This window comes from Salvelinus namaycush, chromosome 3 (genome assembly GCF_016432855.1).
Source record: "Salvelinus namaycush isolate Seneca chromosome 3, SaNama_1.0, whole genome shotgun sequence".
Lineage (NCBI taxonomy): Eukaryota > Metazoa > Chordata > Actinopteri > Salmoniformes > Salmonidae > Salvelinus > Salvelinus namaycush.
Window position 1 is genome coordinate 69,263,744 of NC_052309.1, and position 15,589 is coordinate 69,279,332.

The following is a 15,589-nucleotide window of genomic DNA, read 5'->3' on the forward strand; positions in this document are numbered from 1 at the left end:
CCCTCCACTCTGAGCAGTCAGCCATCCCTCCCTATTCCCCTTTTCTCTGCCTCTGTGTTTCTGTTACAGCTCCCTCCTTCTCTGGCTTATCAAAGACGCACATCCATCCCATTAGGGCTAAGGCATGCCTAAAGCATTTTTTTATCCATCCATTTCTTTACATCCCCCACCCCCCGACATACACACACCCTCTCTAAGAATTCCTCTTTCTTACACTTGTCTCCCTCCATTTTCAGGGGTGTTTCAGCAAACCAAACCTGTGCACTGCTTTTTCCAGTTTGGAAACAGAGAAAGAGGGTAAGAAAGAGAGAGAGAGAGAAAGAGAGAGAGTGAGAGAGAGAGAGAGAGAGAGAGAGAGAGAGAGAGAGAGAGAGAGAGAGAGAGAGAGAGAGAGAGAGAGAGAGAGAGAGAGAGAGAGAGAGAGAGAGAGAGAGAGAGAGAGAGAGAGAGAGAGAGAGAGAGAGAGAGAGAGAGAGAGACAGACAGACAGACAGACAGAGACAGACATCAAAAGCACACCAGCAGGAAACAGTGCTAACCCACCCACTCCTCCATTAACAGCACCATCCCATTTTACACACACACAAACAAATTGACTGTGCTCTACACACCCATTCATTTCCATCTCACTTTCTCTCTCTCCCTCTCTCACACACACAATCTCTGGAACGCTTCACTTCCCCGAGGCTTCCCATGAGGCTGACAGATGCAGCTGTTGTCACCGCCACCTCCACACACCGGTATATCCACCTTCTGTTCACCTCACACACACACACACACACACACACACACACACACACACACACACACACACACACACACACACACACACACACACACACACACACACACACACACACACACACACACACACACACACACACACACACACACACACACACACACACACACACACCAGCATCTCCTGCCTCAGTAATGACCGTTCTATTCCCCCAGCTCTGCACAAGCCCCTTCCCATTTCCCGGCTCTTCCGCACATGCATGCATCCTGCAACCTCCACCCAATCCCTCCAGCATCTCTCTCATCCACAACCCCACATCCCCTCACCCTTTCCCCAGCCACCCTGCATCCTTGTCCCCGTCATCAGCCTGGATCTGTTCAGAGCATCACATTCTAGCAATGCCTCATCGCCAGCGCCCACATCCAACCCCCCACTCCCTGCTGGGAGAGAATCTGATAGCACAGCCAGCAGATTGGAAAATAAAACACATTGCAAAATAAAATCGAGCTTCTACTTATGTATACATGGAGATAGTAGCGTTGACATGCCTTGGGATGGTGCATTGCCCATGCTGCGACGCGGACAGCTAGAGCCGAGAGTGATTGCGTTTCCTGTTCCTCCTCTTTTTTCTCCTCCCTCCTGTCCCTTGCGTTCTCTTCTTCACACAAGCGTTTAGTCTCTCCTTCCTCGTGCCGTCCCCGCTTCCTATTCGTTCCTCTCTTTCTTCCGTCCTCCTTCCCTTTGTCTCTCTCTCTCCGTCTTCCTCTTGCTCTCTTGGATCCTCCTCGGCGAGATGGCTGTGAGCCAGCAGCCGAGCTCTGATAGCTGTGAGCGTGTGTGTGTGAGAGAGGCGTACTCTTTAGCAATAAGTGCCTAAGAGAGTGTGTGTGCCTGTGCAGAGATGCTCAGCACACGGCTAAGAATGAACAAAAATGTTGTTCATGATAGTTTATTGTGCTCTCTCTGTCTCTTCTCTCTCGATCTCTCCTGTTTCTCTCCATTGCACACCTCTCTCTCTTTCCATCTCTCTCTCTCTCCCTCTCTCTTAAAGGCACAGGCAGTGTGTTGCGCTCAGAAGAGCTCAGAACCAGAGCTCGGTGGAGAAACGCTCCCCAGTAATGAGAGAGGAGGCTGGGGGAGATAGTGATCCTTTCTAGGTCCCTCAACCACACACTCAATCTGAGGAAGATTGTGTGTAATGTGTATACAAGAAGATATGGTGGATGGGAGAGAGAGAGAGAGAGAGAGAGGGAGAGAGAGGGAGAGAGGGAGAGAGGGAGAGAGAGAGAGAGAGAGAGAGAGAGAGAGAGAGAGAGAGAGAGAGAGAGAGAGAGAGAGAGAGAGAGAGAGAGAGAGAGAGAGAGAGAGAGAGAGAGAGAGAGAGAGAGAGAGAGAGAGAGAGAGAGAGAGAGAGAGAGAGAGAGAGAGAGCATGGAGATGGTGTACTGTACCAGTAGTCTTTGGCCCATGCAGAGAGGGCATTAGCTCACTATCACAGCCAGTGTTATGCTGTCAGCCCACTTTCCCACTCCACTGATGACCACAACAATAAAGTTATGAGTTCAGTTTCATACTTATAAAAAATGGTGAGGTGAAAATACCGCCCTGTGACTGGAGCAGCTCGGGATAGCTCTGTGGTGGGCGGGCCAGAGGCAAAGTTACTCTTGATAGGCAGCTGCAACACAATGTAAGTCCACAGGGACACGAACCTGAGAGGGGGTGACATGATGGAAATGTGGAGAGTAAAGGTTACCTTGGTAACCCTGGCATCGCTGTTATCAAATGTTATTAGTCACATGCTCCGAATAGAACAGGTGTAGACCTTACAGTGTAATACTTACTTACGAGCCCCTAACCAACAATGTAGTTTAAAAAATATGGATAAGAATAAGAAATAAAAATAAAAAGTAATTAAAGAGCAGCAGTAAAATAACAATAGCGAGACTATATACAGAGGGGTACCGGTACAGAGTCAATGTGCGGGGGCACCGGTTAGTCGAGGTAATATGTACATGCATAGACGATAACAACAAAGAGTAGCAGCGGTGTAAAAAAGGGTGGGGGGGCAGTGCAAATAGTCTGGGTAGCCATTTGATTAGGTGTTCAGGAGTCTTATGGCTTGGGGTTAGTGGCTGTTTAGAAGCCTCATGAACCTAGACTTGGCGCTCCGGTGCTGCTTGCCGTGCGGTAGCAGAGAGAACAGTCTATGACTAGGGTGGCTGGAGTCTTTGACAATTTTTAGGGCCGTCCTCTGACACCGCCTGGTATAGAGGATGTCAGGAAGCTTAGCCCCAGTGATGTACTGGGCCGTTCGCACTACCCTCTGTAGTGCCTTGCGGTCAGAGGCCGAGCAGTTGCCGTACCAGGCAGTGATGCAACCAGTCAGGATGCTCGATGTTGCAGCTGTAGAACCTTTTGAGGATCTGAGGATCCATGCCAAATCTTTTCAGTCTCCTGAGGGGGAATATGTTTTGTCGCGCCCTCTTCACGACTGTCTTGGTGTGCTTGGACCATGTTAGTTTGTTGGTGATGTGGACACCAAGGAACTTGAAGCTCTCAACCTGCTCCACTGCTGCCCCGTTGATGAGAATGGGGGCGTGCTCGGTCCTATTTTTCCTGTAGTCCACAATCATCTCCTTTGTCTTGATTACGTTGAGGGAGAGGTTGTTGTCCTGACACCACACAGCCAGGTCTCTGACCTCCTCCCAATAGGCTCTCGTCGTTGTCGGTGATCAGGCCTACCACTGTCATCGGCAAACTTAATGATGGTGTTGGAGTCGTGCCTGGCCGTGCAGTCGTGAGTGAACAGGGAGTACAGAAGGGGATTGAGCACGCACCTCTGAGGGGCCCCTGTGTTGAGGATCAGCGTGGCGGATGTGTTGTTACCTACCCTTACCACCTGGGGGCGGCCTGCCAGGAAGTCCAGGATACAGTTGCAGAGGGAGGTGTTTAGTCCTGGGGTCCTTAGCTTAGTGATGAGCATTGAGGGCACTATGGTGTTGAACGCTGAGCTGTAGTCAATGAATAGCATTCTCAAATAGGTGTTCCTTTTGTCCAGGTGGGAAAGGGCAGTGTGGAGTGCAATAGAGATTGCATCATCTGTGGATCTGTTTGGGCGGTATGCAAATTGGAGTGGGTCTAGGGTTTCTGGGATAATGGTGTTGATGTGAGCCATGACCAGCCTTTCAAAGCACTTCATGGTTACAGACGTGAGTGCTACAAATCAGTAGTCATTTAGGCAGGTTACCTTAGTGTTCTTGGGCACAGGCACTATGGTGGTCTGCTTAAAACATGTTGGTATTACAAACTCGGACAGAGAGAGGTTGAAAATGTCAGTGGAGACACTGCTTCCCTTTGTAGTCTGTAATGGCTTACAAGCCCTGCCACATCTGACGAGCATCAGAGCCGGTGTAGTACGATTCGATCTTAGTCCTGTATTGATGCTTTGCCTGTTTGATGGTTCATCGGAGGGCATAGCGGGATTTCTTATAAGCTTCCAGGTTAGAGTCCCGCTCCTTGAAAGCTCAGTGCGGATGTTGCCTGTAATCCATGGCTTCTGGTTGGGGTATGTACGTACGGTCACTGTGGGGACGACATCATCGATGCACTTATTGATGAAGCCAATGACTGATGTGGCGTACTCCTCAATGCCATCGGAGGAATCTCGTAACATATTCCAGTTTGTGCTAGCAAAACAGTCCTGTAGCTTAGCATCTGCTTCATCTGACCACTTTTTTATTGATCTAGTCACTGGTGCTTCCTGCTTTAATTTTTGCTTGTAAGCAGGAACCAGGAGGATTTGTCTATGTTACCTCTATGACTCTTTTCGCCTCTTAGGCGGTTTGTCACTGTAAGCATTGATGTATTCTTCTGTTGTCTGGGCAACATACACCTCTCAGACATGAACACAGCCAGGATCTAGGGCAGAGCCCAGCTACATACACAAGAACAGTTTACAAATAGAAAAATCTATATGGCTATGAATTTTCGTTGCACGTAACAATATGGTATCTGACAGAACAAGGTAAAGTATGAGCCACCAGCGGTGAAATCACGCACGCTATAGCGAGGGTCAGGGACATACCAAGGTCGAGGGAAAGAACCACAGGCATTATGGGTGAGAGGAAGATCCTGAGCATTGCAGTCGAGGGACCAAGATTGAGGGGAGAGTGGGAAGAGAGTACAGCAGCTAATGGACTGTGAAAGATGGAGGAGAGAGAAGAGGAGGTGCAATGCCAGAAGATGGAAAGAGATAAGAGGAGGAAGGAGAAAAATAGTTTTTAATGATCGGATTGATAAATAATGTATGGAAGAGCCAGGCTGCCCAGAACTTTAAGAACATGCTGGTCTGTCTGTCTGTCTGTCTGTCCGCCCGTCCGTCCATCTGTCCGTCTGCCTGTCCGTCCGTCTGCCTGTCTGTGGTCCAGCTGGTTTACAGGCAGAGAAAAACATGAGCCTGTTGCCTGCTGTCACTCCATCTCTTGGAAACAGAGTCAGAGGAATGGATGGTAGAAGCCTGCTGTACTTCACAGACCACAGTGTTCCTTCCCGAGGAGGGAGGGAGAGAGAGACATCTCCTGAGTCCACGCTTTTATCCCAGTCACTCCCCTGTGGTATACAAGCTTATAAGAGCTGCCAGTCTTGGGACTCGCGTACACACATGCACAAACACGCCATTCTGCATTTCACTCTGAGATCATCAAAATAATGATGATAATAATGATAATAGCCGGTAATGACTGTCATGATGGGAATGATTTTCACTTATCATCATCATAAACAGATTGGGTGGTTGTGTGTCACAATGTGTCATGGCAGGTTTGATTTCCACCGAGTGAGTGAGAGAGAGCGAGTGGGGGGTTGACATTATTACAGGTACTAAACAGCCCAATATGAAAACAAGACCATCATTACTCATCACCAGTATGTACATTTTCTATACCGTACTTAGTCCGCCAATTCTAATCAGTTACTATGGATGGCAGCTGGGCAGTGACATTTCACAACATGCCATAACAAAACACAAAGCCAACTATGGGATATCCCATATTTATCAGTCATCTATCGTTCTAAACCCAAACAATTAGCCAGTCACTACTCCGATGAACCTCTCATGGCCAAGGAGAGGGAGGACCTATTAGTGACAACAAAGCCCCCAGAACAACAGATAGGCCTAAACTAACGTACTGTATTACAGCTACAGAGAGAAAACTAAAAACTAATTTCACTGTAATTTAGTGCAGCTCCCTCAGGCTCTTTTGATGGCAGCAAGGTGATGTGCTTAATATAGTTTTGTGGAGCGCAGAAAGAGGATGTCTTCGGTGGCCATTAAAAATCATTCAGGCCTAGATCCCTGTGTGTAGACTACAAGGGGGAAGGAGCACCTGGCTGGACTGCACAACGACTGGGTCAGCTAAACAAAACAACAAATTCAACATGGCACATACAACTGAAGGCTTAATGCATGCCTATACTATGACCTTGTCAAATGACCTTGTCAAAACCCCCAGAAGGACTCTAACAGTTGTAGGTCACACCAAGTTAGTGGAACATCAACATGAGGGTCCTGCCTTTAAAAGACCATTGGGATGCCCATTATATACTATAGAGATGCTTCTCTATAGCTCAATATCAAAGTCCTACGTGGCTCACTTGTTAGAGCATGGTGCTTGCAACACCAGGATTGTGGGTTTGATTCCCACGGGGGACCGGTATGAAAATGTATGGACTCACTACTGTAAATGTTATGCTATACCAAAAAGGTTTGAAGACAGAAATCTTATAATTAAGGCTACATACTCACTAGCAAAAACATGTAACCTATAGGCTACTATGGAATGAGGGGAAGTCTTACATGTTGGGTTGCATGGCCATGGGCTTCTTCTTTAAACTGCATATCTTTGACTTTAACTGAACAGCAGAACATTTCAACAATGTTTGTCACAAACATTCTCCGGTTAGACTAACATTTCTTTTTGAATTGTTGCGTGCAAAGTAGGCTAAAGCTATTTAATTTAGTCGTTGGTAGGTTGTTCTGCCGAAGTGCAGACACATTTTTACCAAGCGGTCGATACAAAAAGAGAAGGGAAAAACACAACGCACCTGCAGACAGATGGAGACAAATTGCCTCTAAAGAAAGAACCACGTTGCAAAAAAAAAGCAATTCCGTTATGATGAAATGAAAACTTTTCCCCCCATGTCCTCCTATACTAGGCTACATTAAGTGAGAGATATTTGTAGCTTTTTCGTCAAAGATGGATTAGACTCCAGAGTATGCTAATTTCAATTGTTCACGGCCTCTCAAAATTCACTGACATTTATGACAGTCCCCTGTCTTTTTCATCCTCAGCAACTTTGTACACCACTGTGCCTTTGTCTGCAAGGGCTTCAATCAGCCCATACAAGGCATGATGGCAGCGATCTAAATGTCATCAGAGATTTTTGGGAATTCCTACAACATGGCTGCAATGATGTTTTCTCGATTATATTCCAGAGAAAATGGGCCCAGTTCTTTATTAGAACAGCCAACAGCTCAACAATGACAACAATGATATACCCCTTGTTCATGTTTCATTCACCAGTGTTCCATCCTTGCACAAAGGTTACACATGTTATCTGTGTTATCATATATGTTTGTCCCTAAAGATTCTTGCTTGCATGAAGTTACATATGTTCTCTGTGTGTGGATGAAGAAAACATGATCATTAGCAGCAATAGCAAGCAATGGTGGCAGTAGCAGTTTTGCCTGGGGGCTTTCTCTCATCGGGTCGTGGTTGTGGATTGAGTGAGGCCAGGGAACTGGTTGTTGTACAAATTGCTGAGGAGGCCGAGCTTCATCGTAGCAGCCCTGGAGTGTTCTGCTGGACTGCAGGCTCGGTTCCTGCCTTCTAATGACATATACTGTTAGCCTCTTCACTATGAAGCTGACTTCATTTGTGGTGAAATGTTGTCCTACCCTATACCCACCCTAACCGCCTCCTCTCCTTGACATCCATTGCTTTTCAGTTGGCTCTTTAATGATGTGTGTGAATTAGATGTAGGTCTACCCATCCTCCCCACCCACACAACTAACCCACATACCCATCACTGTCACTTTAATGGACATGCACATCAATCGGGGGGAAATGTGAGTAACTGCCTTGCACTTTGTTACTTTCTTAGTACAAGTCTCTCTGCATGCTGGTTGGGGGGGATGCCCAGTGGCGGATTTACAATTAGGTAAAAGAGGCAATTGCCTCAAGTCTCACATCATCAAGGGGCCTCGTGAGCTGGGCATAATTTAATAAAAAAAACAAGTAATCTTTCATAAAAAAATATATAATTTCTTGGCTTGAGACCCCGGTTGCTCCACTCGATACATATATATACTGTACAAATACAGTTGAGGTCGGAAGTTCATATACACCTTAGCCAAATACATTTAAACTCAGTTTTTCACTATTCCTGACATATAATCCTAGTAAATATTCCCTGTTTTAGGTCAGTTATGATTACCACTTTATTTTAAGAATGTGAAATGTCAGAATAATAGTAGAGAGAATAATGTATTTCAGCTTTTATTTATTTCATCACATTCCCAGTGGGTCAGAAGTTTACATACACTCAATTACTATTTGGTAGCATTGCCATTAAATTGTTTAACTTGGGTCAAACGTTTCGGGTAGCCTTTTTTTGGCCCATTCCTCCTGACAGAGCTGGTATAACTGAGTCAGGTGTGTAGGCATCCTTGCTTGCACATACTTTTTTCAGTTCTGCCCACAAATTTTCTATAGGATTGAGGTCATTTGGAAGACCCATTTGCGACCAAGCTTTAACTTCCCGACTGATGTCTTGAGATGTTGCTTCAATATATCCACATAATTTTCCTTTCTCATGATGCCATCTATTTTGTGAAGTGCACCAGTCCCTCCTTCAGCAAAGCACCCCCACAACATGATGCTGCCACCCCCGTGCTTCACGGTTGGGATGGTGTTCTTCCGCTTGCAAGACCCCCTTTTTCCTCCAAACATAACAATGGTCATTATGGCCAAACGGTTCTATTTTTGTTTCATCAGACCAGAGGACATTTCTCCAAAACGTACGATCTTTGTCTCCATGTGCAGTTGCAAACTGTAGTCTAGCTTTTTTATGGCGGTTTTGGAGCAGTGGCTTCTTCCTTGCTGAGCGGCATTTCAGGTTATGTCGATATAGAACTCGTTTTACTGTGGATATAGATACTTTTGTACATGTTTCCTCCAGCATCTTCACAAGGTCCTTTGTTGTTGTTCTTAGAATCAGAAGCTTCTAAGGTCATGACATGCTCTGGAATGTTCCAAGCTGTTTAAAGGCACAGTCAACTTGGTATGTAAACTTCTGACCTACTGGAATTGTGATACAGTGAATTATAAGTGAAATAATCTGTCTGTAAACAATTGTTGGAAAAATTACTTGTATCATGTACAAAGTAGATGTCCTAACTGACTTGCCAAAACTATAGTTTGTTAACAAGAAATTTGTGGAGTGGTTGAAAAACAAGCTTTAATGACTCCAACCTAAGTGTATTTAAACTTCTGACTTCAACTGTAAATAAGAATGGAATATGTTTATGAACATTTCTTTATTAATGTGGATGCTACCATGATTATGGATAATCATTAATGAATCGTGAATAATGATGCGAAAGTTACAGAGGCAAAAATATCATACCCCCCCAAAAATGCTATCCTCCCCTGTTATTCGTATTGGTAATGGTGAGAGGTTAGCATGTTTTGGGGGTATCGTCTTTGTGCGTCTGTAACTTTCTCATTATCCACAGAAAAACACATATGTAATGCAGATATGTATGAAAATATCTTCCAATAAAAGGTGACATTCTGTACTGTCTCCTCATATAAAATATTTGATCTTAAATCCAAAATGCTGGAGTACAGAGCCAAATTAAGAGTTTTAGCTTCACTATCCACATAAATCTGTAGGGGAGTATAGGTTCCTTTGGGAACTAGAGGTTAGAGTAGGGGTTTAGTAGTGCATGTGGAGAACATGATGGATGTCAAGCCGGCAGATGCACTAATACTGCAATGCACGGTGAACCCAGCCTGATCCAATATACTGACTAACATTTATCTTAACCTCTTATGCTCTATATATTACACAGCAGCAGCTAGGCCATATACCATAAGCATCAGTGCATCTCCACAATAGAGACTACTTGTCACGATCGTCGAAATAACATTCGGACCAAGGCGCAGCGTGATATGGGTTCAACATCTTTTTATTTGCGAAACGCACAAAAACAATTAAAAAACGCAAACGATACGTGACGCTATGGAGTGCTCACAGGCAACTACACATAAACAAGATCCCACAAAACACAGTGGGGAAATGGCTGCCTAAATATGATCCCCAATCAGAGACAACGATAAACAACTGCCTCTGATTGGGAACCATACCAGGCCAACCTAGAAATAAAACAACCTAGATTACTCACCCTAGTCACACCCCGACATAACCATAACTATGGTCAGGGCGTGACACTACTGTCCATCTAAACCAATGAGCAACATGATCATGGGCTTCCTGATTTGCATTTGACCCATGATTGCCCACAAGTCAGCAACATTCATCGCAGTCAATATTGTCGCACCAATTTCAGTGTTAACACAGAACAGAGTAAGATAACATGGGAATCAACCCTATCTCTTTTGTTTCACCATTCAGACAGCACCATCGTGATCAGACAATGGATTTGACTCCCTTATCAAAGCAAAGAGTGCTGCTCCCCAGTACTTGGCCTCCTTCACATACAGCGGCGAAGCCACCGTCAATCAACTGACCAAATACAGTGTTTCCATGGCGATGTGGATGGTAGGAGATGAGTCGTGGTCTTTATGGATGAGGACAGAATTGGGGGGGTGGGGGGTGTTTGCGCGTGTGTGGAGCAGTGTTGGAGCAGTGTGGGTGGATGGGATTATGAATGTCTGTCACCATGTGTACTGGGTTGTGGCTGGGCTGTGTTGCATGCTGATGGGTTTGTGTGCGTGTGTGTGTGTGTGCGTGCGTGCGTGTGTGTGTGTGTGCGTGTGCGCGTGCGTGTGTGTGCATGCATGTGGGCTCATGAGGATCCATACAGAGTACAGACACATGGCTGAGTGCAGACTGATTCTGGCGTGCCATGCAGAGGGTGTGTCGGTCTACGTATGTGTGATCAACGTTCTGCACACGGACATGGAAAAGGATGAAGAAGGGATTTTTTGCTCTGAGTGAGGTCCGTATGCAGAGAAAAAAATCGCATGCATGCACACGCACGGACACACACACTCAGACACACACACACACACGGTGAAACCGAGTCACAGCCCGCTTTTATCACCCTCTCACTGAGGTTGTTAGCTATGTTCTTCCTGATTTATCAAAGGCAGCCATCTCTGGATCAACACAGAGCAGAGGGCTCTGTCACTATGACAGGGGAGATGGACAGTGTACTACTGCAGACAGGGTGTCTTACAACTGTGGAGGAAGGGTAGGATATAATGCTGCTAAAAGATGGACGCAGAGAGCCGAGGTACAGACAGTATGTACATAGACTGACATTAATAGAGGAATGGAGATACAAGAGAGCATGAGAGCAGTGCTGCACAGAGTACACCCAAGTCTGTGTTAGAGAGAAAAGGTCAGAGGTCAGTTTAGAGAATGTGAGAAATAAAGTGGGAGGGGAGAGGTAGAAATAGAGATAATTACAGGTGAAGTTTGTGGAAAAAATCAAGAGAAATGTAGTGGAATATGTATTGTTGTTGCTATCTCTAAGATCATAATAACAGCCCTACAGAACACGCACACACTCAGCCCCCCTCTTCCATCTGCTCTTAGTCCCATCTTGACAGGAAATAAGGAATGGCAGATAGAGAGGCTTGTCACTCTCTATCTGCCATTCCTTGCCTCTTTCTCTCCCTCACTCCCTCTCTCCTTCTCACCCCTCTCTTCAGATGGACCTGCAGTGACTCCCTATGGGATGCAGTAGGACAGGTTGGATCAAATGAAAAACTGTGCTGCTGCTGTCACAGAGATCCCCTGGGCTGGTGGGCTGATCAGTGCTCCGGCAGGGGGGCTGTAGGAGACCCTGAACTGGGGGGGGGGGGGGGGGGGGGGGGGGGGGCAGTAAGGGATTAATGTGGCAGTAAATTGGGGGTGTGATGCCTCAGATCAAGTTGAGACGTAGGCACTCCACAGAGACCTCCTTCTAAAGGTCAGGTTCAGCCGGCCGCTGTTTGGCCATGTGTGAGAGGGAAAGAGTGTGTTTTTAATGTACCGTTATTAAGCAATCGGAGTGTGTTTGTTGGTGTGTGTCTGTGTCTGTGTGTGAATTTGGTGAACGCTAAGATATATTTTTTAAGTCTGCATGTTTATCATGCATCATTTTTGCATAGTAAGGGTCAACATCCACTGTCCACAAAATAATAATCATCAAAAAGTGTTCCACTAGCAGATCACTCCTAAAATCACACTCCATAAGCAAGGGATTCCATGCATCAGATGTGACTAGCAAGATCTCATCCACATCAACCAATCATTGAATCAGCCGGCCAGACTCTGTCAGTCTCCTTCGCGATGACACAGCATCCTCGTTAAGCAACCCTCAAATTACAGACCACATTAGCATGAAAACGAAGATGTTAAACTGCCCACTATCACCACACACATACATCTTGTGGCAAATAATAGTCCATGTCTCCCGATCTCCTTTATTTTTCCATGTCTGCCCAACCACTCTCTATAAATAAGTAAGGTGCTGTTTCCAAGGTAACGTCACCATGGAGAATTGTCCACCTGAAATCATGCTGTAGAGAGAACCGTGGAGCAGTGGTCTAGCTAGCACAGTATGGGCTCCGTTTATTATAAACAGACCCTCATCACCAGCAGCACAGCATTCTAGGACCCCCAACCAGGCCCCGCCCAGCCCTCAGCCCTCATTAACCCACCATGATCCTCAGCCCTCATCAACCCACCATGATCCTCAGCCCTCATCAACCCACCATGATCCTCAGCCCTCTACAACCCACCATGATCCTCAGCCCTCATCGACCCACCATGATCCTCAGCCCTCATCAACCCACCATGATCCTCAGCCCTCATCAACCCACCATGATCCTCAGCCCTCATCAACCCACCATGATCCTCAGCCCTCTACAACCCACCATGATCCTCAGCCCTCATCGACCCACCATGATCCTCAGCCCTCATTAACCCACCATGATCCTCAGCCCTCATCAACCCACCATGATCCTCAGCCCTCATCAACCCACCATGATCCTCAGCCCTCATCAACCCACCATGATCCTCAGCCCTCATCAACCCACCATGATCCTCAGCCCTCATTAACCCACCATGATCCTCAGCCCTCATCAACTCACCATGATCCTCAGCCCTCATTAACCCACCATGATCCTCAGCCCTCATCAACTCACCATGATCCTCAGCCCTCATTAACCCACCATGATCCTCAGCCCTCATCAACCCACCATGATCCTCAGCCCTCATTAACCCACCATGATCCTCAGCCCTCATCAACCCACCATGATCCTCAGCCCTCATCAACCTACCATGATCCTCAGCCCTCATTAACCCACCATGATCCTCAGCCCTCATTAACCCACAATGATCCTCAGCCCTAATTAACACACCATGATCCTCACCCCTCATCAACCCACCATGATCCTCAGCCCTCATTAACCCACAATGATCCTCAGCCCTAATTAACACACACTGATCCTCAGCCCTCATCAACCTACATTATGCACTATTTCATAATTATAGCCCTAACATTCTTCTTAGCATTTCTGATAACTAGGCAGTTCCACTATGACCCTCATTTAAATCCTTTGTGTGTGTGTGTGTGTGTGTGTGTGTGTGTGTGTGTGTGTGTGTGTGTGTGTGTGTGTGTGTGTGTGTGTGTGTGTGTGTGTGTGTGTGTGTGTGTGTGTGTGTGTGTGTGCGCAGATCAGAAACCAAATAGAAAGCCAGCAGTGCGCTAAATGGAACTTTGGTACCCTCTAGTGGTGAGAGCAGACACTGACATGTTTAGGGTGGATTCTACATAGCAGCAAGGCGGAGAGGGGTAATTACCCATCATCACACACTAGTAAAGCCATATTCAATGTTTTCTTGTTAGGTTACAGTGCAACATTACAGTTGAGGTGTTTTCCTAAGCTGTGGTATTAAGGTTAAAGGGATGTAGTGTGCATGTGAAAAGAGACAGTCTGCAGTCTGCTTGGCACCCTGCAGGAGGTGATGAGAATGTCTCTCTGAGTTCCATCTCAGTAGTGCCAGTGGTCTTTTCAAACACAGTGCTGTCACTGAGTGTGAGGTGACACCTACCTCTGGTCTCCCTTCACACACGCAGACAGACAGACAGACAGACAGACAGACAGACAGACAGACAGACAGACAGACAGACAGACAGACAGACAGACAGACAGACAGACAGACAGACAGACAGACAGACAGACAGACAGACCGACCACTGTCATCTCTAATTAAAATGTATTTCCCTCTAAAACCTGACTAAACCAATCCAATTTCAATCTGAATGAGGGCAAAAAGAGGATTCTCAATCATGGGAGATTTTTCATGGCAGAGAAATATGGAGAATGTGCTAGAGATATATCTTGGGCTTCCGAGTGGCGCAGCGGTCTAAGGCACTGCATCTCAGTGCTAGAGGCGTCACTATAGACCCTGGTTTGATTCCAGGCTGTATCACAACCGGCCGTGATTGGGAGTCCCATAGGGCGGCGCACAATTGGCCCAGCGTCATCCAGGTTTGGACAGTGTAGGCAGTCATTGTAAATAAGAATTTGTTCTTAACTGACTTGCCTAGTTAAATAAATAAATATGATTAAAGTGGGCATCTGGGGGATAGGGGGTCTCTCTCTATCCTCTCTCTCGCTGTCAGAACAGCTCTCCCATGTGGGCCTTGTTAGGAAAGGTCAACAGTTAAACTCTTAAGGAGTTTGGGAAGGGCCATACTGAACCATCCAGGGCCCATCTCAAGATCTCCTTTGGAGAGACTTCTCAGGTGTCGTCATTAGAATCATGACAGCCACGTCTGTTGAGAGAATTGAGCCAGTTGCCTGCTAATGTGAATGTAATGCCCTTCCTTTCCCAGCCCCCTACCCAGCTATACACAGAGCATTAATACCCCCAACAAACATCAAAGAGACAAATTAAATCATCCTGATTAGTCCATCAACACTAATTATCTAATTTAGTTCCTGATGGTACACTAAAAGCAATCATGGAAATTTGGTCTGGAGGAGGAAGAGAGGAGTATGGGGGATTCCAATACACTGTAGCTACTATATCTGCATGGTGATATGACTCTGACTGAGGTAGTGACAGTAACAAAGCCACAGATGCTGCACCACTGCCAGATGGTCTTAATTAGGTGCATACTGATATAGATCCATTTCATATGGATATGCATTAGAATTTTTATGAGAGCAAAAATAGTATGCAGTATGTGTGATCAAGCCCTCTCCTGCTGCTGAGCGGCTGTCACCTCACAAAGGGAAAGAACACGCCGTCTCTCCTTTGTGATCAACATCCCCTTGTTTTCAATGTCAATGGCAGGTACTTGAAAACGGTGAAAATTGCTACATGCATGACAGGTGAGATAGGCACGTTTCCAAGGGGACAAGTGTCAGTTGGCATGGGGATAAGACTCTAGTCCATCACACTGACCTCAATATGTCACATGATCTGTACATCAGACAGCCAAGATGTAGGGCGAAAAAAGGGGAGATCACTCTCTATTGTCATTGGTTCCATTTGATATTGTCACTATTCTTCAAGGGGGTTCCAATAAAGTTCACTTCA